The following is a 24,450-nucleotide window of genomic DNA, read 5'->3' on the forward strand; positions in this document are numbered from 1 at the left end:
TCTCGATTATGTCCCGTAAATGTTCCATGGGATTCATGTCAGGCTATCTGGGTGGCTAAATCATACTCTCGCATTGTTCAGAATGATCTTAAAACCAATTACGAATACTTGTGGCCCAATGACATGGTGCATTGTCATCCACAAAAATTCCATCGTTGTTTGGTAATACGGCATCCATGAACGGTTGTACGTGATCTCTAAGCAGTCGAACATCCAGAGGACCCAGTCCATTCCATGTAACACTCCCACATCGTTATGGAGCCACCACCAGTTTGCACAGTGCGATGTTGACAACTTGAGGCCATGGCTTCGTGGTGTCTCCGTCACAATCGACCAGCTCCTACCATCTGAAAAAAGGACTCGTCTGACCAGCCCACGGTTTTCCAGTCGTATAACGGTCAAACCGATATGGTCGCGAGCCTAGGAGAGGCGCTCCAGGCGATATTATGCTATTAGCAGAGACACTCGCGTCGGTCGTCTGTTGCCATAGCGCATTAACGCCAAATTTCGACGCACTTTTCTAATGGGTGCGTTCGTCGTACACCCCACATAGATTTCTGCAGTTATTTCATGCAGCGTTGTTTATCCGTTAGCACTGACACCTCTACGCAGATGCCGCTGCTCTTGGTCGTTAAGTGAAGGCCGTCGGCCATCTGTGGTGAGAGGTAATGCCTGAAATGTGGTACTCTCGGCACTCTCTTGACACTTGCTCGCACAATATTGAATTCGTCTAGCTCCAAATACCATTCCGCGTTTGCAGTCTGTTAACTCCCGTCGTGCCATCATAATGCCGCCGGAAACATTTTAACATGAATCACCTGAATACGAATGACAGCTCCACCAATGCACTGCCCTTTTATACCTTGTGTGCGCTATACTACCGCCATCTGTATACTTGCATATCGCTATCCCATGACTTTTGTTATCTCAGTGTTCATCTACATCTATACTCTGCAAACCACTGTGAAGGGCATGGCAGAGGGTACGTCCCATTGCTCTCGTTATTAGGGTTTCTTCCCATTCCATTCACGTATGGAGCAGTGGGAAGAATGATTGTTTAAATGCCTCCGTGCGTGCTTTAATCTAATCTTGCCTCACGATCCCTACGGCAGCGATACGTATGGGGCTGTACTCGGATTGTACTGTGTTTCTAGAGTCATAATTTAAGGCCAGACTTTGTAAGTAGGCTTTATCGCCAGAGTTTACGTCCATTTTTAAGAGTTTGGCAGTTTAATTTCTTCAGCATCTCTGTGACGCTCTCCTACGGATCCAACAAACGTTTGGCCATTCGTGCCGCCCTTCTCTTTGTACGATCAATACGTCGAGTTAGTTCTAATTTGGCGGGGGTACCACACACTTGAGTAATATTCTAGGATCGCTTGTACAAGTGCTTTGCAAGCAATCTCATTTGTAGACTGATTGCATTTGCCCAGTATTCTACCAATAAACTGAAGTCTACTTCCCGATTTACGTGTAAATGAGCCTATGTGATGATTCCACTTCGTATCCCTACAAATTGTTATACTGAGGTATTTGGATGAGTTGACCGTCTCCAACAGTGACTCACCTATACTACAGTCATGGGATACTTTGTTATTTTTGTTTTTTGAAGTGCTAGTTTTACATTTATTAAGATTTAAAGCAAGTTGCCATTCTTTGCATCACTTATAAATCTTATCAAGATCTGACAGAATATTTATGCAGCATCTTTCAGACAGTATTTCATCATAGGTACTTGCAACATCTGCAAAAAGTTGAACGTTGCTGTTGATATTCTCTGCAGGGTCATTAATATACAATACGAACGGCGAGAGTCCCAGCAGCCTTACATGCGGCACACCCGAAGTTACTTCTACATCCAAGATAACTTGCTGCATCCTCCTGTGTGTCAGAGCAATTCTTAACAATGGACTGCCTCAACTGTAGATCGATCGTAAGGGGCATACGGATCTCGCATTGCACCATTGGCATCGAGGGTCGACTGAGCTCACGGTATGCGACTTTTTTTGTGGGATCCTCTCTTCCCAATAGCTCCGGGTGAGCAGTGACGCCGCTCAGCAACAGCGGAGCACGAAGTAACTCCAGACATGCTAGCAAAAGTATCAGACGAGTCTGACAGCCGTCTGGTTGCAAATCGTGTGTTCAGTACAGGGCGCAAGAGGGCGTAAGAGGGTAAGTCTATTATTATCCGCAATTTAGTTACATTTTTGTTTATTTTGGTAGTACTGTCGTTTTACATTGATGACGCATGCTTTGTTTATTTGTTGTTATATCTTTGCAATTTTCAAGCTGCAAGGGTAGTTTCGTTATCGCTGCCGTGCTGTTAATCATGGCTGCTCCGCTGTCTATTTGCACCAGAGAAGAGCAACGTTCAGTGATCCGTTTTTTGTGGCCGGAAGGCGTATCAGGGGCCGAAATTCATCGACGACTTTCGGTACAGTAGGAACAGTGTTTTGCCACAACGGAGTGTCTACGAATGGATTGAAAAATTCCGAAATGGTCGCACAAGTGTTACGCACGATGAAGGAGACGGGCGACCGTTTAACGCCACAAATGCAGAAATCATTGAGCGTTCACGTGAAATGATTCTCTTAGACAGACCATTAACTATTGACGAAGTGGCACATCGTCTGAAATTAGACATGGTTCTGCCTACGAAATCGTCCACAACAAACATGGGTTCCATAAAGTTTGTGCAAGATTTGTCCCAAAACAACTCACACAGTCGCATAAACAAAAGCGCTTGGACATTTGCCAAAAACAAAAAAAAATCATTTCGATCGCTATGGTAACGAATGGGACAACTTCTTAGATAGGATCATTACTGATGATGAAACATGGATCCATCAGTACGAGCCGGAGAGTAAACGGCAGTGTGTGGAATGAAAACATCCAAATTCGCCGTGCAAGAAAAAGTTCAAGACCCAACCGTCCGCAGGAAAACTGATGCTTACGGTTTTTGGGACGCACAAGGTACAGTACTTGAACATTACGGGGTAAGAGGCCCAACAACAAACAGTGTACGTTATAGTGAGATGCTTACAGCCAGACTAAAGCCTGGAATTCGAAGCAAACGTTGAGGATTGCTGTCAAAAGGTGCTGTGTTGTTTGCACGACAATGCCCGTCAGCATACTGCACCCCACACTGCTGAAGCGCTCCAGAAACTGAAATTTGAAGAACTGGATCGTCCTCCATATAGTCCCGATCTTGCCCCTTCTGACAAACACTTGTTTGGCCCACTCAAACAGGCATTAAGGGGCCGTCGATTTGCCTCGGACGAAGCAGTGAAAGAAGCGGTGCATTCCTGGCTCGCAGTTCAACCGAGAACCTTCTTTTACGAGGGCATCAGGAAGCTTGTACAACGATGAACCAAGTGTGTTGAAACGCATGGAGACTATGTCGAAAAATGATGTTCTTGTAAGTTTCCTATTTGATTGCAATAAAATTTTATAACTTCTTTGCGGATAATAATTGACTTACTCTCGTATGTGATTGCATATATACACTTGTAAAGGCGAATGGTTGTTTAAAAATAAAAGCGTTGTAGACATATGCGCAAGTTAAAATTTACCTCAAGTTTCTATCCTCATTCATGCGGAGGACTTAGTCTTATGAAATTGATTGAACGTTTTGGACAGTTTGTAGACTGACACACATTAGATGTGACAGATTAAAATGATACGCCGCTCCTACATTCTAACCCATAGCCCTACCTTCTCGGATACTGCGCTACCAATTATACCATCCAAGCAGTCCTCACGGACAATCGAAGTCTCAAATGAGGTGGCGCACATGGGACTCATATACGGCGGTTCAAATCACCGTTCTGCCTTTTGGTTTCCCTAACGCCTACGGCAGATTTCGAACCGATACGTTTAAAAGGGGATGGACTATTTCACCTTCCATTCTTCCACCTATCAGAGTATGTGTTTCGTCTGTAATGACCTCGCCGTCGTTTGGACATTAAAACTTCCCTTTCCTCAAAGATTCAACTCGATACTGGCTCTACTTTTTCCTTCCAATTACAGATCAGTGACTCGTCTCTGTATCCTTTCTCTCAGACGTCCTCCTCTCGCCGCAACAGGGAATGGCAGATGAAGAGTTCAAAAGGGAAGGAAAGGAGCTTTGTCAACTCGAAGTTTTGAGCCAGTCCGTGGGGACGCTTGTATGGCGTAATTTGCGAAGCACTGTCACGAAATTCAGTGTTTCGGGTTCGAGGAGTAATGAGGTGGCCTGTTCGACTAGCCACATGTACTGTGTGTAGAGTAAGAAAAATTCGTTCTCTACCAAACCGATAGTCACGATGCTAAAAGAAGGCCGTATGTTGCTTAATCGTGGGTTCAATCTAAAAGGACTGAAATGATTTAGAGAAAATGTGTATCCAAACTAACCGTTACATCTTCTGCTGAATCACTCGCAATAGGGCAAGATACATTGTAGGTCTCTACAACATAATCAGAAAAACTACAAAATAACATAACGTAGAAATGCATTTTTGTCCTTTGCAAGAAAGGTGAAGCTATTGCAGGAGAACTATAAAAAGGGTCATACATAATGTTTGTTCACTATTTTCAAAAAGTAAATAAATACCCTCAACATGAAGCAAGCTACTAGGGAGTAGATGCACGAAAACATTGTCGACCAGATAACGGTGAAATTTCAACACACATTGATATCGTTGTTCCGCGTCTGACACGTCGAATACGGTGCAACTTCTGTGCTTCATTGCATAATGGGGGAGGGTAGGGAGGCATGCTTCTTAATTTTTTGAGGTTGTGGCTTGTCACGAGGTTTATTCGCAGAGATGGCAGGGGTGGCACCTTTCGGTAATAATCAAAGCGTCATGGTTCGCGGTATCGAACCCAGCCATTGCTTAAATTTTGAATAAAAATCATCATATATGGCGGCCGATCACTTCCGACGTAAGGAGTAACTCTTGTCCTGCCAAATGTCTTACGGTAGAGTGCAGAGCAGCGGACGGAACTTCAGGGTGCCCTCTTCCCTTTGAGGTGGCAAACTGCTCCTGGTTGATGGAAGAATCGGCAATAATAAACGGCATGAAGGCTCAAAAGGCAATGCAAACCCCTGTATTAAACACACATAAAGTGTTTTCAAAGAATATGTGGCCTGTAGTTGGAAAAGTGTCGTGAAGTTCTCTCTGTTGGTTAAAGATTCCGAGTTAGTACCGCAGTCATATTCCCCCGTCCGGACTGCCAAGGGGGATGTAACTCTGCGAAAAAGATTGAATACGATAAGTTAATATTCCGTGAGACAGAGCGTCAGTTATCAGAAGTTTGAACGCTGTAGGAAAATTAGAAAATTTGGAAAGAGAAATGAAGAGCTCAATCTACACAGCTTGACAACTGCTGAGGAACAACTGACACTTGCTACGGAATAACTGCCAATTGCTACGGAACAACCGACAATTGCTACGGAATACAAAACCAATGGTAGTAAAAAGTAATGTAGAAGGCGGGGACGTGTTAACTGTAGCGAAGCCTATGTATGAGCGCTCTGTGTGCATTCGACAGTTCTTACAGCAGTGTGTTTGACGAAGGTTGTTGTGGAACCGATCAGTGCAACATTCCGTGTGGTACGAGAACATGTCTACCAGACATCATGTGAGTGCTTACAATCGTGGACTCGTAGCCGGTCAAAGAAGCCGGTCAAAGGATGTAATGGGTGTGTCCAAAAGTATTATATAGCAATTAAAAAACGCCGCTGAAGGTGGTCGCAGATAGACCACCACACCGTACGAGGATCGATATGTAGCCCTAGTGGCGAAAGGAACAAACGTCTCACTCCTAAACAGATCGCTACAGACCTTGCCGTCACTAGCGGTACGCGTGTCTCTGCTAGAACAATATCTCGGCGATTAAATGAGGTTCGTTTGTGTGCTCGGGAACCTGTTAAAAGCATCCCACTGCAACCACCCCATCGCCGAGAAGGAGTTCGTTGGTGTAGCGAGGATGTTGGTTGGTGTCACCAACAGTGGTCCAGAGTGATGTGCTCCGGGGAATCCCGTTTCACGGTGGCAAGTGATTCTGGCCACCTGTTAGTGTGGAGAGGGAGGGCAAAACGTTACACTTCACAGAACGCTCATGAACGTCACCGTTATGGCCTAGGGCAGGCATAGGGTGTGGGCAGACATTACTAACAATGGTCGAGCTCCACTGCATATTTTTGGGCGAGTTACCGCTACAGCACTTTCAGTTTACGTAAGACGTATCACAGTTGCAGGTTATGCATGGTATCTCTTCTTTCGGACAAGTCTGAAAGAACAGACAACACACATTCATATAATTGATTCGCCTCAATGGGCAATGTATCCACAACCTGCAGAACTGTTGCACGTTTACTTTCGACGAGTGGCGGATATATAAGAGGGCGCGCGCCCCCGCCTTGTGCCACCCGCGCCGCCCTCGCCAGTCAGCCTGCACGCTATTCGTTCGTTTCTTTCATCAGTCGACTCGACTGAATCGAGTTATCGAGCAGCTGCACTTTCCTATGTAGCAGGCGCGTCCGCGTCACCGTATTTTATTCGTTTCTGTCTGGCACATAGATAGCTAACACATATGTACGAGAAAAGTCGCGGTCATTCTAGTGATCTCGATACGTTATACTGTCAGGCATTTGTTCATGAAAAGCCGCGAATATTCTACTGTTTTCTTGTACAATGAACCTTCGATACGTAGCGTTATAAATACGGACTATTCGTCGAATAGGAAGATAGTTTATATTCAGAAGCTGAAATATTAAGACTGAAAATTGAATAAGTAAAATGTAGTCCCAGTTGTGCAAGTGTGAAGATTAGTCAAGAGTGAGAGTGATCAGTTGATTGTGAAGTATTAATAATAGTAATTCATAGTAATTTCTCAGTAAAAATATTCGTAACAATATATTGTAACGAGTCTCGTAACAGACTCGTAACAATATTTTTACTAATAACGTAACAATAGTTTCCCATACCTAACTCGTATTACGAGTATGGGAAACTACTGATGCGTATTATCTCCGGTAATAGTGAGTTTCGAGAAGACTCCTAAAAACACATTGTTCTGACGGCCTTGGGAGAGCCAGTCCTGACAAAACTCTACCATCTGGTGAGCAAGATGTATGAAACAGGCGAAATACCCTCAGACTTCAAGAAGAATATAATAATTCCAATCCCAAAGAAAGCAGGTGTTGACAGATGTGAAAATTACCGAACAATCAGTTTAATAAGCCACAGCTGCAAAATACTAACGCGAATTATTTACAGACGAATGGAAAAACTAGTAGAAGCCGACCTTGGGGAAGATCAGTTTGGATTCCGTAGAAATACTGGAACACGTGAGGCAATACTGACCTTACGACTTATCTTAGAAGAAAGATTAAGGAAAGGCAACCCTACGTTTCTAGCATTTGTAGACTTAGAGAAAGCTTTTGACAATGTTGACTGGAATACTCTCTTTCAAATTCTAAAGGTGGCAGGGGTAAAATACTGGGAGCGAAAGGCTATTTACAATTTGTACAGAAACCAGATGGCAGTTATAAGAGTCGAGGGACATGAAAGGGAAGCAGTGGTTGGGAAGGGAGTAAGACAGGGTTGTAGCCTCTCCCCGATGTTATTCAATCTGTATATTGAGCAAGCAGTAAAGGAAACAAAAGAAAAGTTCGGAGTAGGTATTAAAATCCATGGAGAAGAAATAAAAACTTTGAGGTTCGCCGATGACATTGTAATTCTGTCAGAGACAGCAAAGGACTTGGAAGAGCAGTTGAATGGAATGGATGGTGTCTTGAAAGGGGGATATAAGATGTACATCAAGAAAAGCAAAACGAGGATAATGGAATGTAGTCGAATTAAGTCGGGTGAGGCTGAGGGTATTAGATTAGGAAATGAGACACTTAAAGTAGTAAAGGAGTTTTGCTATTTGGGGAGCAAAATAACTGATGATGGTCGAAGTAGAGAGGATATAAAATGTAGACTGGCAATGGCAAGGAAAGCGTTTCTGAAGAAGAGAAATTTGTTAACATCGAGTATAGATTTAAGTGTCAGGAAGTCTTTTCTGAAAGTATTTGTATGGAGTGTAGCCATGTATGGAAGTGAAACATGGACGATAAATAGTTTGGACAAGAAGAGAATAGAAGCTTTCGAAATGTGGTGCTACAGAAGAATGCTGAAGATTAGATGGGTAGATCACATAACTAATGAGGAGGTACTGAATAGGATTGGGGAGAAGAGGAGTTTGTGGCACAACTTGACCAGAAGAAGGGATCGGTTGGTAGGACATGTTCTGAGGCATCAAGGGATCACCAATTTAGTATTGGAGGGCAGCGTGGAGGGTAAAAATCGTAGGGGGAGACCAAGAGATGCATACACTAAGCAGATTCAGAAGGATGTAGGTTGCAGTAGGTACTGGGAGATGAAGAAACTTGCACAGGATAGAGTAGCATGGAGAGCTGCATCAAACCAGTCTCAGGACTGAAGACCACAACAACAACAACTATGTAGGCCCTCTATCGAATGCACTAGAAAGGAACGGAATCGACAGTAAAAGTTCCACACACATAAAATGCCGGATGACGTCATCATAGAAAACTCGCCCTTATATTATACGTCATAAGGTACATATTGTCTTGTCGCTTTCACAGTAGGTAATTGTTCACACTTTTTTGTTATATTATACGATGCCATCGTCTTGTATATGGGTATAATCAGTTTAAATAAAACTCTCTTAAACTTTGCACGTGACTTGTTTATTTTTATTGCGTTATAAGTAAAGGTAGTTCAAGATATCTTTAGCGCCCCCTCCTTGAGGTTTTTCTGAATCCGCCACAGCTTTCGACCTCCAGCGGGAATCTAAAAATTAGCGAGCATGGAGGACATGGACAGGGACAGCGAACAGATGGCGCTAGATGATGGAAATATGTAGAGAGCCTGTATAGGGAGAGAGTGGCCAACCGAACGATACGGCGGCCAGTTTTCTGCCAAACTGCGGGCGGGCCTTTTGAATGGCCAGTAGTGGAGTAACACTCACCGAATCAAAAGCACGAGACAATATGGCGAAATCATTCGTTAAATGCCTTTCTTTACAGCTATAATATACTCATAGTAGCCTACTACGTACAGCACAGGAAAATTTGATACAGTGGCTGTAAAAATTATTTGTTACTTGCATTTATCTCCTTTAAAGTTCGTTTACTAGACATATTGCAATGAAAGTAACGTAAATAGAAAAATATAGTGTATTGCATTGAATACCTCTCGTAGATAACAAACGAAAAAGATTACAAAAATCAGGTAATGTTAAATGTAGGCTACTGTAATAGCGACCAAATATAACAAGAAAACTACCGTATCCCTCCTACCCCACAGTAAGAAGCCTATTAAAATCTGTCTTCAAGAGTACCTACAACTATTTACTACGAATAATGTTTCAGCAACCACAACTGCGGAAAACGTGCTTACAACTTGCCTGCGTCAACAGTCAGGCAATAATACTGAAACCATAATATTGCAAGTTGTTTTATATGTAGTAAAAAGCAAAAACGACTTACTTCGCATAGATAAGAGTACTTGGTTGGTTTCCACAAGGCTCCTGTTTGATTTATGTTTGCCCTGTTGACTGCGACTGCCCACTGCTTTCGTCTTTCTTCATTGCGTGGAAATGCTAACATGCGAAATCCACCTTCGCCTCTATTGGACCAACCAAATGCAGCATAACCTGGCATCGTTTACGAACGTCTACAGAACGAATTACAGATGTCAAAACAATACTGTACAATTACTATCGTGTTTACTTCAAACATGTAGGCCTACCGACTTCATCACAAAACGCTTCATTATTTCAACTCGTATTTAAGATCGCAAACGCTAATTACGTACTAAAAACGATATACAACTAAATCGAACATGCATGCACAACGCATAACAAGTCTCTCAATAATTCAAATACCTTTTAATCGTTTCCAAAAGTCCTCTGAACTTCAACTCAAAAGCACGGCGAACATAGGAAGCGCGAGAGACGTTTGGCAGAAAAATGGCGCCAAAGCTAATCATCAACCAATCACGGGCAACTTCACCTATGGCCACTCTCTCTGTATACAGGCTCTCTAGAAATATGGTTCAAATGGCTCTGAGCACTATGGGACTTAACATCTGAGGTCATCAGTCCCCTAGAACTTAGAACTACTTAAATCTAACTAACCTAAGGACATCACATACATTCATGCCCGATTCGAACCTGGAAATGTGGGTCGGCCGGGGAGTGTGCCGAGACAGTCCGCGCATTTGCGATAAACACTGTGTCCGGATGGCGCTGTGGTTCATGCAAGTGCCTAGTAAGCAGGAGATTCCGGCTTCGAATCCCTTCTCAGCACACATTTCCACTCGTCGCCGCTGATTCCGCATAAGCTCCGTACGCAGCTGATAAGACTAGTTACTTCCGCTTCCTTTCCTTTTTCCCCCCTGTCCCTCCAATTTACATAAGTGAGGTTGGTATCCAACCTCGTCCAGGACGTCTCCAGGCATATCTTCGGCCTGCAATATCGATGAGTGCAATGGTCTTCAGTGATGACCAGCGAAGATGTGTCTGGAGACGCCCCGAACAGTGGAGGGATACCAACCTGACTGTCGCCTGCCATACGGCCCAAGATATGGGATGCTATTTCTTTCCACAGCAGGGCCCCTCTGGTTGTCATCTGCGGCGCCCTCACAGCTAAGCGAGACGTCGACGATATTCTACACTCTGTTTTCTTGTCATTCGTGGCTAGCCACCCTGGGCTTACGCTTCAGCTAGATAATGCTCGCCTGCAAACGGCGAGAGTTTGTACCGCTTGTCTGCGTGCTTTCAAAACCTTCTTCGTCAGCAAGATTGTCGGATCTCTCTCCAACTGAGAGTATTTGGAGCACTGTGGACAGAGCCCTCCAGCCATCTTGGGATTTTGGCGATCTAACGCGACAATTAGTTAGAAAAAGAAAAGTTCAAATATGTGTGTAATCTTATGGGACTTAACTGCTAAGGTCATCAGTTCCTAAGCTGACACACTACTTAACCTAAATTATCCTAAGGACAAACACACACACCCCAGCCCGAAGGAGGACTCGAACCTCCTCTGGGACCAGCCGCCAGTCCACGACTGCAGCGCCTGAGACCGCTCGGCTAATCCCGCGCGGCAATTAGTTAGAAATTGGCACCATATCCCTCAGAAGGTCATCCAACATTTTTTTTCAACCACTGCCAAGCCTAATAACTGCTTACGTAAGGACCAGAGGTGCACCAAAGTGTTGTTGACTTCCTCAGTTTGTAAAGCTCGTTCTCTGAATAAATGATCCATCTTTCCTGAAATTGTAAACATTTGTTTGTCTGTACATGTAAATCACATATACCGATTTCCTTATTGTTCCTGCTATACTGTGTATGTACAACATTTGCTGTTCTTCCTCGTCTTTCAGTTTTAATCGCCAGCAGTGTAGACATACTGGCAGACTATTACCGTTTCTGTCGTAGACAAGTCAGCTCATTGACCAACAATGTTAAGTTACAGCATGCAGTCGCGAGCTCTTGCTTTACATATTTATGGAGTTTTGTATTCGCAGGTTTAAAAATCGATAAGGGCATAAACAGTCGAGAACTCGTACTCGAGAAAATCATTATTTCAAAACAAAATCATATATGCGCAAGTATTACGCAAAATTTGTTTGGTTGCCCACAAAAGTTATTTTTCTAGCTGTTCCTCAGTGCAAAGTGGCGTGAAGTTTTGAGTGCAAGAGAGAAAAAATATTTAACAAATGTGGATCTTATACCTTCCCGTGAGGCGATATTACATGCTGATTTTGTTATACTGCGTCTTTCTATCAAATTCTAAAATGAAATATCGTTAAACGTTCCATTTTAGTACAGTATTAAATTAATGCACAGTGTTTCCAAGCTTATTGCTCTTAATTCTTTTCCATCAGATCTAGTTTACGAAATCCCGTATAATTCATCTCTTCTCTCTGTGAATGGATACACAAGCTAGTTTCATAATAGTATATAAGGCTGTATCAGAAGTGATTCAGCTTCAATTGGTACAAAGAAAAAAATTTCCTGTCTTCTCAGCACACACCTACAAAATATATGACCGAAACAGATGGCGTAGTCGTTCGCACACTGGACTCCCGTTCAGGACTGAGGTGGTTGATAACATCCGTCTACTCATCCGTATTTTAATTTCCTTTCTTAAGGCAAGTTCGGGACCTGAGAAGGATAAGGCCCATTTCCTTTCCCACCCTTAAACTATCCGGTCTGGTGCTCCATCTTACCTGACCTCGTCATCGACCGGGCATTAAGCCCGAATTTTCCTTCCTTTAAAAGCGAATACATCTCCCATAATTTTTACGTGTTTTCTCATTCTCAAGATTCCATGCTTCTCGCAGAACACAAAGCACATATCATCCATGTCAAATGGGTTTTATCAGTTAATTATGGAAGTTAACTGATCCTTGAAGAACGTTGAGTGACGGCTTTCAGTAGTTTGCACTCTGGTCTGCAACTGGTAACTTGGTTTCGTTGTGATTTCACAATTCAGTCACGCGTTATTTCTAGAATGTGGGCGTCTCGTCAGTTAGCTGCGTTGTCGCGCCGCTACAGTTACATGTAAACATGATAATTTATCTGTTCCGCGCAATGCGTTTCAGCCTAGTGCAACGTTCTTGGACATTTCTGAACGATATAAGAATGTATAATCTACTTTTTCGAAACAACCAGATATTGATTTAAACGCTTTTTTACTGTGTTTCGGTATTTATTTCTAGAATGGCAAACCACATCTGATATGTGCTTCGGCACCACCTTCACTTTGTGGAACACATCTGCATCGACTGTTGTTAGGGTACAAGGGTTGGAACTTAAATAGTGGCAACTAGTTATTCACAACCTATAAAAAAGAGTTACATGTTTGCACCTGTTACTCTCCTTCAAAGTAGTCAGCAGCGCTGTGTACAACCCGTTGCCAGCGATGTGGAGTGCGTAGTATACCGTTAGCAGAGCCTGTTCTGTTGATTGTAAGAACGGAGCGGTCTACTGCCTGTCGAATCTCTGGAACAGTTCTGTAGCGAATGCCACGAAGTGGTTCCTTCATCTTCGGAAACAAATCAAAGTCACAAGGACTTAAGTCCGAGGAGTATGGTTGAAGGTACAGTACTTCCCAGTCCCATCGGCCCAACAGAGCAGCCACAGCTTGCGCTGTGCCGCGCAAAATGATGGGTGGGTTGCGCAGAAAGTGTCACCGCTTCTTTCGCAAAGCTGGTCGCAGGTGATGCTCCAAAAACGAACAGTAATACTGTGCATTGACGGTCTGCCATGGAGGAACGTAATGCGTTAGGACAACACCACCACAGTCGTACACGAGAATCACCATAACTTTAGACCGTCGCCGGCCGCGGCAGCCAAGCGGTTCTAGGCGCTTCAGTCCGGAACCACGCGGCTGCTACGGTCGCAGGTTCGAATCCTGCCCTGGGCATGGGTGTGTGTGATGTCCTTAGGTTTAAGTAGTTCTAAGTCTAGGGGACTGATGACCTCCGGTGTTAAGTCCCATAGTGCCTAGAGCCATTTGAACCATTTTTAGACCGTCGCATTAAACGGAAATTATGTAGAAAAATACGGTTTCGTTGCCAAAAGAGTGGGGAATAATATGGTGTATTGGAATCCTGAATAAAATCACCATGCTTTCAGAAAAAAATGCCTTGCATTACTTACTGAGCGCCCGTCGTAGTACATTTTGAAATTAAAAAATCAAATTTCTCTCAGAATATTATACTCCAATATTAGAGTGGAATGAATTATGACGACATCTGCAATGAACCAGGAATGGTAGCAGGACGATTCGAATCAGGGAACTTTTATTGCTGTTACATTTTTACTAAATTTGCTGTTCATTAGAAGCTGAGCGTCGTGGTCTAGAGGTGCCTGGAAATCAACAGCGCGCGGAATCGCATCTCGGTCAGAACGACGAAATTTTCGCTCTGCCTTTAATACAGCCGTCATCTTTTAATGGCGTGAAGAGTTGGCAGGAGCGAAACATGGTTCGAATTCCGCGTTAAACTGTGGTTCCCATTCCTCTGGTTGGATAACTGGGGTAGATTAAGGACACGGGTCTCCGAAATGGCGTCCAATCGAAAAACGTACAATAGGGCTGTTCTGGCGGAACGAAGATGAAGAACACAAGAGAAGAGAAGGCGGTGAAACGACGTCTGCCAATGGTGCGCTGATTAGGACCGCACCACGACAGGAGCGGCCTCTACAAGAGGAGAATATAAGCGCCGCTCCTGCTAGCCTCGACCGGACATTAGCTGAGTGTTCGCAGAGTATTAGGGCAGTATACGGACAGGCCCAACAGAGAAGGCTACGATAGCATTTATTAGTAATCCTCAAACGGTGTGTCAAACTTACATGAACATTATATATAGCAAAAGACTCGGATTTATGTTGCATGTCGCCCATCACTTACGGCGCCGTTGTTATTTCAAAGTTAAGTATTGTCAATCTGCTTTATTGAAATAAAACTACTAATGTTATTTGCTTGAATTGTTGTATAGCATTCCGAGAACGCGGCATCCCTTAGGCACCCTATACGTGGCGAGTGGGCGAGAGCCCGCAAGGGCACTGAACCACACTAAATTACTGTTATTATTAAAGCGAGTGTTTTTCACTTCGGTAGAGCTAGGTACGAGAGGAAACGCTCTCTGATACACATACAACTGCTGTCTTAGTTAAAAAGGTAACCTTGAAAGTTAGATAGTAGCTATCGTATGCCATTTCCTATTCCAGTGATTGTGTGAGAATGACGACACATGCAGGATAATTCAAGAATCGTTCGGTGTCGGTCTTGACCCCGTCTCTCTGTGAGAATAAACCTTATACTGAATCTTTCTAAGGTAATTAAATTTATAAAGTTGGCGCGAGAGAGTAAATTTTTTACGGATATAAATTTTTGAAAAATATATGTTTCAAATACGTATTGTGAACATAAAAGATCGCAAGGGGAGCTCCGGGCACTGGATTCCTCCTGGAATGTGGATACAGGCGTTTTGTTCGTTACAGAATTCTCACACTTTTCTAACAATAATTAACAGCGGATGTACTGAACAGCAGGCCGCCGAGAACGATTAGAAATAGCGAGACTTCAGTAATGTTGAATTTTCTGGTTGTCACATTGTTCACGCGAAATTATACTGATACCTAGATGAGGCGGCGACTTGGAAGCTGTTCCGAAGTCAAGATGGACGTGAAACCTTTACGAACAGTGTGGAAACAGTGTCCTCAATCTTTTCTCTGTCACTCCACACACAGCTCCTACTGAACTGTAGATTACCTGGAGCGACCCCAATTCCCAGAATCACATAAACATTCGCTCCCATTTCGCACAAGAATGTCCCTTCCCGTAGTAGCAAAACGGAATGACGACAGATGTTCACCGTTTCCTGTAGACAGTGAGGTCTTCTGATGCACTGCTAAACACACGTTCCACTTTATACGCAAAGCTACTGCAACTCTCTCTGAAGAACATGGCCATGATATACTGTAGGTGTCAGCACCGTGTCTACCTATATACTTAATCTTAGGAACTAGGTAATGCCGTTTTCTGCAATAGAAGAAAAGAAATAAAGTGCGAAACTTCAAGGTCTAAAATTATGTCCTCAGAGGGATTGGACCTTTCCAAACTCTTTAGGGTGCAACACAGCACGAAATGTAGTCATAGGGTTACGAATCCTGCAGTCTAGTTGGCCCGACTGCTCAACAGCGTGACAAACGGAAGCTATCAGAACTGCCTCGCTTCAGTCCTACTATAGCTGTTAGAAGTCGTTTCTACTGGCCACTTTGAGGACGGTTTTGAGAGTTTCCCACATTCATCCAGTCTATTGCCAGCGCTGGTTAAGCTTTTTCAAACCAACGCGACGTAGGTTTCAAAACACATTTTATTCAACTTTGGTTACTCCAGTCAATATAAAAAATAGAAAACATGGAGGTAAAGAAGTAGATCCATTAACATTATCAGCTGTGAGGTATCGTAAGCAAAGTAAGTGTTATAGAGACCATCAAAGTTGAGTGGTTTTTTTAGTTTATTCACTGTTTTTTCTTTTCTGTAGAAGATTGAAAAGGTATTTTTGTTTGTTATTTTGTTGCTATCAGAGCGGAATTTTCTCCATTTTTTGAATTTTTATATTCAGACTTGATAAAAAAAAATTTACCTCAAATTTTAACTCATCGGTTACCATGGATGTAATTTTATATCGTTGAACAGTTCGTATTAATGATATCAAAAGAGTGCACACACTAATGAAATACACAAACTGTTTACATGTCAAAGTCATCTACCTTAAAAGGACTAAATATATAGTTATCAATCTTTTGAGATACAGTTAGTTCCGTATAGGCCTAGTTCCTGTCAAAATTAGTGCTTGGGGAACAACACGTTTCCAACTCACAGAAGCAGTTACATAAAAAAAGGAAAATATAGAATTCTATCCTCTCTTAGAAACATTTCTGCAGTTGCCCATGATTGCTTACAAACTATAACCTGTATAAGTGGCTATCGTCGACTGTGAGGGCCCCAACATTTTTTTTGTCAAAAACTGTGTTCCCAACACCCTTTATTTTCAGGGCGATATCGTTCTAATAACTGCCATTTAAAATTACTGGCTCTCGATGAACACAGAACGTATACAATTGCTGGCAGTAAGGTAGCGGGTGAATGTATTATGAGAAGTCACATTGTACCAGAGAGACAGACACGTCATTTCATCGAGTACAGTTGATGTACGCTCTAAAACAAAAACAAACTATAAACAAAAAATAACGATGTACCATAAAAGAATTATCCGAATAGGATGGCAGTCAGAAAATATGCTGTACTTGTACAGACAAATTAATCTTTACAATTTCGGAAAAACTGGTTGATTTATTCAAAAGAAAGAGCTTCACGAATTGAGCAAGTCAGTAATATATTTGTCCACCTCTGGCCCTTATGCAAATAGTTATTCGGCTTGCCATTGATCGATAGAGTTGTTTGATGTCCTTCTAAGGCATATCGTACCAAATTCTGCCCACTTGGCGCATTAGATTGTGCAAATCCCGCGATGGTACGAGGGTCCCGCCCACAATCCTCCAAACTTTCTCAATTCGGGAGACATCCAGCGACTTTGCTGGCCAAGGTAGGTTTTGGCAAGCACGCAGACAAACAACACAAACACATCTGTGTGCGGACAAGCACTATCTTGTTGCAATGTAAGCCCAGAATGGCTTGCCATGAAGGGTAACAAAACGGGGCGCAGAATACCGTCGACGTATCACTGTGCTGTAAGGATTTTGGGGATGACATCAAAATGGGGTCCTGCTGCGAAAAGAAATGGCACACAGAAACTGGATTGGATTGGATTGTTTGGGGGAAGAGACCAAACAGCGAGGTCATCGGTCTCATCGGAATAGGGGAGGACGGGGAAGGAAGTCGGCCGTGCCCTTTCAGAGGAACCATCCCGACATTTGCCTGGAGCGATTTAGGGAAATCACGGAAAACCTAAATCAGGGTGGCCGGACGCGGGATTGAACCGTCGTCATCCCGAACGCGAGTCCAGTGTGCTAACCACTGCGCCACCTCGCTCGGTGTCACAGAGAAACCTTCGTCTTCACTGATGAGTCCCACTTCGAACTGAGCCACGATGACCAGCGAAGACGTGCCTGGAGACGCCGCAGACAATGATTGGGGACACCAGCCTGACTGTCGCCCACCATAAGACCCGACAACCAGGAGTGACGGGCTGGGGTGCCATTGCTTTTCATAGCAGGACCACTTTGGTTGTCATCCGCGGCACCCTGACACCACAGCGGTACGTCGACAGTATTCCACACCCAATTTTGTCGCCCTTCACGGCAATTCATTCTGGGCTTGCATTTGAGCAAGACAATGCCCACCCACACTCGGTAGCATGTATATTGGCTATCTTCGTGTTTGTCAAATCTATCTGTGGCAGCAAGGCCGCCGAATCTCTCCCCAATCGAGCATTATGGGCAGGGCTCTCCCATCACCTCGGGATTTTGATGATCTAAGCGCCAATTACACATAATTTGGCACAATATCCCTCAGGATATGCACAGTGTAAATTAACACTGATGGAACTCAAGCAAATTATGAACCAAATATTTTTTTTAATTAAGCACAGCAACCATAGAAACAGCACAAACTATGTAAGTTGACATTAACATGACATTTATGAGCATTCAGGACCTAATTAATCATTCTAATGTTGGAACACGTGAGGCAATACTGACCCTACGACTTATCTTAGAAGAAAGAAACCTACGTTTCTAGCATTTGTAGACTTAGAGAAAGCTTTTGACAATGTTGACTGGAATATTCTCTTTCAAATTCTGAAGGTGGCAAGGGTAAAATACACGGAGCGAAAGGCTATTTACAATTTGTACAGAAATCAGATGGCAGTTATAAGAGTCGAGGGCCATGAAAGGGAAGCAGTGGTTGGGAAGGGAGAGAGACAGGGTTGTAGCCTCTCCCCGATGTTATTCAATCTGTATATTGAGCAAGCAGTAAAGGAAGCAAAAGAAAAATTTGGAGTGGATATTAAAATCCAGGGAGAAGAAATAAAAACTTTGAGGTTCGCCGATGACATTGTAATTCGGTCAGAGACAGCAAAAGACCTGGAGGAGCATTTGAACGGAATGGACAATGTCTTGAACGGAGAATGTAAGATGAACATCAACAAAAGCAAAACGAGGATAATGGAATGTAGTCGAATTAAGTCGGATGATGCTGAGGGAATTAGATTAGGAAATGAGACACTTAAAGTACTAAAGGAGTTTTACTATTTTGGGAGCAAAATAAGTGATGATGGTCGAAGTAGAGAGAATATAAAATGTAGACTGGCAATGGCAAGGAAAGCGTTTCTGGAGAAGAGAAATCTGTTAACATCGAGTATAGATTTAAGTGTGAGGAAGTCGTTTCTGAAAGTATTTGTATGGACTGTGGCCATGTATGGAAGTGAAACATGGACGATAAATAGTTTGGACAAGAAGAGAATAGAAGTTTTCGAAAAGTGGTGCTACAGAAGAATGCTGAAGATTAGATTGGTAGATCACATAACTAATGAGGAGGTATTGAATAGAATTGGGGAGAAGAGGAGTTTGTGGCACAACTTGACAAGAAGAAGGGACCGGTTGGTAGGACATGTTCCCGCGCGGTTCTGGCGCTGCAGTCTGGAACCGCGAGACCGCTACGGTCGCAGGTTCGAATCCTGCCTCGGGCATGGATGTGTGTGATGTCCTTAGGTTAGTTAGGTTTAACTAGTTCTAAGTTCTAGGGGACTAATGACCTCAGCAGTTGAGTCCCATAGTGCTCAGAGCCATTTGAACCATTTTTTTGACATGTTCTGAGGCATCAATGGATCACCAATTTAGCATTTGAGGGCAGCGTGGAGGGTAAAAATCGTAGAGTGAGACCAAGAGATGAATACACTAAGTAGGTTCAGAAGGATGTATGTTGCAGTAAGAACTGGGAGATGAAGAAGCTTGCACAGGATAGAGTAGCATGGAGAGCTGCATCAAACCAGTCTCAGGACTGAAGACAACAACAATAACATTAATCATTCTACAGTTCTTAAAACGTTCCCCTGTCGCGTCTCTACAACAAAAGCTGAATGCAGAAAACCGATTTTCAGCTTTGTTGTTCTTGTTTGCTTCATGGTTGAGGACACGTGCACATTGGGTCGGAGGCAACGCAGCGCAGGCGACAGCTGCATGTCGGTGTAGGGCAGTGCAGTGCAACGGAAGAAATGCTACGCTACTCACAAACAGTATCAGCGCATTTGTGGAGACAGTCTCTTAGCTGGATGAAATCATAGATCTTAGTTCACAGTCGGAGTCTGATGGGGAAATGGACATACTGGTGTTATTACATGTCCCTTCAAAATGGAAGAAACCAAAATGTGAACATGGATGCATGAACAAGAGAAAAACTCACAGTGAGTTCGCTTTGACATCTAACTTTTGTGATAAACAATTCACTAGCAACTTCCATTTGGATCGGACTCATTTACACGAGTTTCATATTGACAAAATGATTGGTTTTATACAAAGCCATGTCCAGTCGAACTGCTCCAGTCAAAGTAGAATAGGCATCTTTCACTTTGCCAAAAACGCCAATATTATATTACCATCCAACCAGTAATTAGAAGCTCCACGAGTTCCTAAAATTTCAGGCCAGTAGGAAGCTGATAATTTCCTTGGTATAATGCGTACCACCCATGAATCACCACCTTCCTACTTACATATAGTGGCCACCAAGTATAATTGTTTCTGCAATTTTCAGGAGAAAATTTTGTTGAAGCCGATCTACGTAGGGAGAAATGATCATCATAAAATAAAACAAGTGAAATTAGAGCTCGCTGTTTGCTTTTTCTCGCACGTTGTTGGAGAGTGGAATAATACAGAAGTATTGTGAAGGTGGTTCTATGAACACTCTGCCAGTTAAGTATCCGTGTAGATTTAGACGTAAATGTAGATGAAGAAGGAGACGTAAACATGTGAAACGCATAAACCATGTGTGCTGTCCTGCCTTGGGCGCCAATTCGCTTGATTGTAGTATGCAAAGAAATATGTGAATCACAAAGAATCCTTTCTACGCTGCCATATCCTGCTTCAGTCGCGCCACAGTCCGCGCCTGGCATTAGCGTCGTCTTTTCCGTATATCAGCATGAAACCAATTGAGCCACCCAGTCAGGACTCAAGCGCTCGCCCTCACAGCCTCAGTTTCCTCTTGTACCACTCTCCTCCAACAGCAGTGCTAGTCCCGCAAGGTACAAGGAACTGTGAAGTTTGGAAGATAGCTGAGAGTTACTAGCAAAATCGAGGGCGGCTCGTGTGTTGTGTCTGAATAGTGCAATCAAAGAATGCTAAGAGAAGTATATACTGGATGGTCAGAAACCGTCTGAAAAGCTTCTAAGGGTCTTGCAGGGCAGGTTATGCTAAGAAACTTGTTAAGAAAAAAAATGCCGTTTCGGAGTCAATTAGTACAGAGGTTAGCCAGTCAGACCGTTGTATGCGCAAATTCAACCCAAATACCAATTTTCTTAGAGTTAGCTTTAAAAATTCTTTCATAATGAAATTTGGTTATAATAACTTTCATTACTTATTTCTCCCCCTTCAGATCTAGAATTTCCAAAAACACTGAAACACGTATTTTTATTCTAATCGAGAAATCAGATATGTTTCAGAATGGGATTTTCGCTTTGCATTGGAATGTGCACTGATATGAAACTTCCTGACAGATTAAAACTGTGTGCCGGACCGAGACTCGACTCGGGACCTATGCCTTTCGCGGGCAAGTGCTCTATCGACTGAGGAGTGCTGGTTCTGCAAGTTTCGCAGAAGAGCTTCTGTGAAGTTTGGGAGGTAGGAGACAAGGTACTGGCAGAATTGAAGCGGTGCCGACGGGTTCTGAGTCGTGCATGGGTAACTCACTGGGTAGAGCACTTGCCCGCGAAAGGCATAGGTCCCGAGTTCGAATCTCCGTCCGGCACACAGTTTTAATCTGCCAGGAAGTTAAATATAATTTTTTACACATGTACCGTTTAAAAAGCTTTGGTAGTGTTTCAGAGGATATGTTCATCCCCACAACAGGAAAACATAGCAAGCACTCGACACCAAACGAAAATTGATTAAAAATGATCAATTTTGCACTGTCAAAGAATATGAGAATTTGCTCGACGATGTTCCCTCACAAAGAAATACACAAAGGTATATGGTGCTCTCCAGATGGCAAAACAGTAAATCAGATTGACCATGTTATGACAGATCAACGTTGCACTTCATTTATAAGAGATGTCAGAACGTACAGAGGAGCTTAAATTGGCTCAGATCATTTCCTAGTCGTAGGAAAGATGCAAATAAACATGATTTGGAATCAACAACCAAAAGCCACACCGAAACTTAATTTAGACCTCGAACGACTGAAGGAACTGTCTGTTAAAGAAACCTATGCGATTGAAATAAATAACCAATTTACAGCATTGCAAGAAGCTTAGGAGGTAAATAGTGTCGAGAAGGCTTGGGAAAGAATAAAGACTGTAGAAACAGGTGCGGCAGAAAAAACACTGGGCAGGAAAAAGAAAACGGAGAAACAGAAATGGTTCGACGAAAAGTGTCAGAGAGCAGTGGAAAAAAGGAAAGAAGTCAGGATGCTGTGGCTGCATAATAAGGAGAGAGAGGATAGGAGAGAGACCTTCAAGGAGGTTAGAAGAGAAACAGCAAGAGTTCTACGAACAGAGAAAAGCAGGTATCTAACTGGAGTCCTAGAATCTATAGAAGCGGAAAGCAGGAATGGAAACTCAAAGAAGTTGTTTCAGTATACATAGAAAAGCAAGAGAAGTTATCAAAGTGAAAACCTATTCATAAAAGATAAAAATCAAAATATGCTAACACAGCTAGAAGATATCCTCGAAAGGTGGAAAGAGTACTTCTCAGAAATGTTAAATTCCACTGATCCGCGCATAACCTTCAATTACGCAATGTCTGAGAGTGACAGCATTAATAATGACGAATGTGGAATCACAGAACAGGAAGCGATCTACACCATTCAAAAGCTGAAAAACAACAAGACAGCAGGCGAGGACCAGATATCAGTAGGGATGTTAAAAGAAGCCGGAAGCAAACTACACAAAGAAATTTGTAATCTTTTCACAATGATATGGAAAACTGAAACACTGCCTGAAGATTGGAAAACTGCAATAATTTGTCCCGCACATGAGAAAGGAAACAGAATGGAATGTGGAAATTACAGAGGAATACGTTTGCTGAACATAACATACAAAATCCTGTCAACGATCATTCTGGAAAAAAACCTTACGCAGAAAACATTATATAAGATTACCAACTGGATTTCGAACAAACCATTCCACAACTGATAATTTGTTTACTATACGACAGATCTTTGATAAATACTGGGAATTCAACAAAAACATCCACTGTCTCTTCATTGACCTCCAGCGAGCCTATGTCAGCAAACACAGAAGTAGCCTCTTCAACACGTTACGAGAATTTAGTACATCCAGTAAAATTATTAGGACGATTCAACTGTGCATGGATGGCTCCCAGGCAGCAGGGAAGTTCAGAGGATCCATATCCCCCGCCTTTCCATTTAAAACAGGCTTACGACGAGGACACTCTCTTTCATGTGTCCTCTTCAATCTTGCATTACAGAAAGTGGTTCGGGAGAGTAATTTACATCTATAGAACGGTCTCCGATTCGAACACAGTGAAGTAAAACTCCTGGCTTATGCAGGTGATATAGTGTTGTTGAGTGAAACTGAAGAAGAACTGAAAGACAAGTACACTCCTGGAAATGGAAAAAAGAACACATTGACACCGGTGTGTCAGACCCACCATACTTGCTCCGGACACTGCGAGAGGGCTGTACAAGCAATGATCACACGCACGGCACAGCGGACACACCAGGAACCGCGGTGTTGGCCGTCGAATGGCGCTAGCTGCGCAGCATTTGTGCACCGCCGCCGTCAGTGTCAGCCAGTTTGCCGTGGCATACGGAGCTCCATCGCAGTCTTTAACACTGGTAGCATGCCGCGACAGCATGGACGTGAACCGTATGTGCAGTTGACGGACTTTGAGCGAGGGCGTATAGTGGGCATGCGGGAGGCCGGGTGGACATACCGCCGAATTGCTCAACACGTGGGGCGTGAGGTCTCCACAGTACATCGATGTTGTCGCCAGTGGTCGGCGGAAGGTGCACGTGCCCGTCGACCTGGGACCGGACCGCAGCGACGCACGGATGCACGCCAAGACCGTAGGATCCTACGCAGTGCCGTAGGGGACCGCACCGCCACTTCCCAGCAAATTAGGGACACTGTTGCTCCTGGGGTATCGGCGAGGACCATTCGCAACCGTCTCCATGAAGCTGGGCTACGGTCCCGCACACCGTTAGGCCGTCTTCCGCTCACGCCCCAACATCGTGCAGCCCGCCTCCAGTGGTGTCGCGACAGGCGTGAATGGAGGGACGAATGGAGACGTGTCGTCTTCAGCGATGAGAGTCGCTTCTGCCTTGGTGCCAATGATGGTCGTATGCGTGTTTGGCGCCGTGCAGGTGAGCGCCACAATCAGGACTGCATACGACCGAGGCACACAGGGCCAACACCCGGCATCATGGTGTGGGGAGCGATCTCCTACACTGGCCGTACACCACTGGTGATCGTCGAGGGGACACTGAATAGTGCACGGTACATCCAAACCGTCATCGAACCCATCGTTCTACCATTCCTAGACCGGCAAGGGAACTTGCTGTTCCAACAGGACAATGCACGTCCGCATGTATCCCGTGCCACCCAACGTGCTCTAGAAGGTGTAAATCAACTACCCTGGCCAGCAAGATCTCCGGATCTGTCCTCCATTGAGCATGTTTGGGACTGG

Source organism: Schistocerca nitens, chromosome 1, assembly GCF_023898315.1.
Source record: "Schistocerca nitens isolate TAMUIC-IGC-003100 chromosome 1, iqSchNite1.1, whole genome shotgun sequence".
Classification (NCBI taxonomy): Eukaryota; Metazoa; Arthropoda; class Insecta; order Orthoptera; family Acrididae; genus Schistocerca; species Schistocerca nitens.